A 2,289-nucleotide genomic window follows, 5' to 3' on the forward strand; every position below is an offset into this window, starting at 1 on the left:
CACACACACACACACACACACACACACACACACACACACACACACACACATGATTAAAAGAGGGCAAACAGCCATGGAGGCAACAGCAAAAGTCAGTTCAGGATGAATCAGATTGATGATACATCACAAGCATACTCAAGCAGTCAAAAATAAAAGTTAAATCACACAGACTGAAGCGCCATGGGGAAAGAATTACATTACATTGGAATAATGATGTATAGGCCAACTGGAGGCCATAGTAAACTGGGATATGAGCAGAACCATGGTAAACATATGTAAGATGCATTTAGCACAGGAAAACAAGGCTTTGGATTTGCAGGGTTCATAAAAGGCAGGAAATATTGATTTAAAAACAACCTGCTGAACAATCTCTCAGCTGCTACAACATTGCTTTTGAATAAACAATTCAAACCCTGACATTGAACATGCAAAACAAAGGCAAACATGTGGGCTAGTTCACCTGTGAATCACATTTTTTCATTTTTTTTGTGGCTTTTTGGACAAGTGTGTGTGTGGGGGGGGGAGAAAAAAGAGCTTGTGATGAATATATTCATCTGTGCTCTTAAATGCCCGGTGAAGCTGAAATGTCACCCATGTGTTGTTTTAATGTATGCAATATGAATATGGGCGAATGCAAATCAGATTCATAATGTTTCTGTCTAATGAACTGCTCCATTTAATAAGATGAATGGCAATCAGAGAACAGAAGGATGAGGACCGAAAAACCACATATTATCAATCAGCAGAATATGTCAGGTTATCAACAGCCATCGAGTCCTTTCATTATTATTATTGTGGTAATGAAAGTGAAAGCATCGCTGCGACTCCAAACTCTTCAAAATCTTCAAAAAAGGGCTGATGAAGGTGGCGCGATGATGGACAGGAACATAAACTGATGGTGATAGTGATGGTGGAGGTGATGATGATGCCACTGCTATAGCAACTGAAGGAGAACCGAGTTGCACTAGCCCTTGAAACAAAAACAAAAAAACAGCTGAGATACAGTAGGAGTGGTGATATTTCCTCTCAAGTCCTAATGAGCTCTAAATTGGATAAAGCATCTTGATCTGTTCATACAGTGTTGAACACTGCCATGCGAAATGCAATAATGATCATCATGGTATGGTGGCTGTAATCATACAGCAATAATCTAGCATCAGTGAGTTAGACAAGGAGGCAGCAGTGAAAACATCACCGCCCGGGAGAGGAAGAGCAATCACAGAGATGATTATGATGGGGAAAGATGAAGGGAGAGGTGGAAATGAGAAGAGTAGGGGGAAGAAAATGGGGAAAAGGTGAAAGAACGAGGGAAAGCGGAGAAATACAGATAAGGAAGAGTAATGGGCAGGGAATAGGTGCAAAGAAAGAAAAATCAGGTGAGGTGGGAGAGAGGAGTGGGATTGCATAAGCAGTGAGAAGTCAGTCAAGGCTGCCACTCAGGATGAGAGCTCACAGTGAAACAGCTGAAATCTGATATTGATTACATCAAAGTCCTCCTCTCGCCCTGCACACAATGTACGCCTGCTACACAGAGAAACAGCGCTGGAGCCAAGTTACGTGTGTGTGTGTGTGTGTGTTAAAACAATGTGAGAAAGGTCAAACCATACCCCAAAAAAAAGTGTGCTTTCATGGCTTGCTAAGTACAGAAACAGGTAGCTAGACACGTGTAGATGAATGTGTGCTTTCATAATAAACCACTGTAATGCTGCAATACTTGTTGGATGACCCTACAATGAAAGCACTTGAAGTGAAAAACTACATATTCCATTGCAAGATGAGGACAATCCACCCATTTCTCAAAGTGTTTGGAGCATGTAAGCTTCACACAAGAAACACAGAACAATCTAGGCCAGCGTGCTCGATTGTGTTTGACAAATTGAAATACGATATAGAATACAACCCATTCACAGTCCCAAAAGGTCTTTGTATTCGCCGAAGAATTTCTTTATTGCCGGGCCTGAAGTCCCCTTTACTGAGGAAATCAGTATAGAGTCCAGATAGACCGCTGGGATTCTGCTTTGGTGGATGGCCATCTCTGCTATATAAGAAGAAACACCGTCAACACTCAAGCCTCTTTCTTCAATCAGCCGAGTGGACTAGTCAGCATAGCTCTGCATCATTATGGTAACAAGAAAAGAAAGGGCTTATCTGTTAAGTGGTGCCAGCACAGCATCATTTAAAACTGTCTATCTATCTGTCTATCATGTCCATCTGAAAACAGGCCTGACACAGGTGTGGCATGCTTCTCTGTCTTTCTTGATTCTCTCTGACTCTGAGTTTTTTTTTTTT

The 2,289-nt window shown here is 41.5% G+C and overlaps 1 protein-coding gene across 2 annotated transcripts in view; it reads right to left on the bottom strand.

The window, feature by feature from the left end:
• LOC116670293 (SLIT and NTRK-like protein 3) overlaps window positions 1–2,289 on the bottom strand; it is a 16,413-nt gene that overhangs the window by 13,008 nt on the left and 1,116 nt on the right. The window lies entirely within an intron of this gene.

This window comes from Etheostoma spectabile, chromosome 20 (genome assembly GCF_008692095.1).
Source record: "Etheostoma spectabile isolate EspeVRDwgs_2016 chromosome 20, UIUC_Espe_1.0, whole genome shotgun sequence".
Classification (NCBI taxonomy): Eukaryota; Metazoa; Chordata; class Actinopteri; order Perciformes; family Percidae; genus Etheostoma; species Etheostoma spectabile.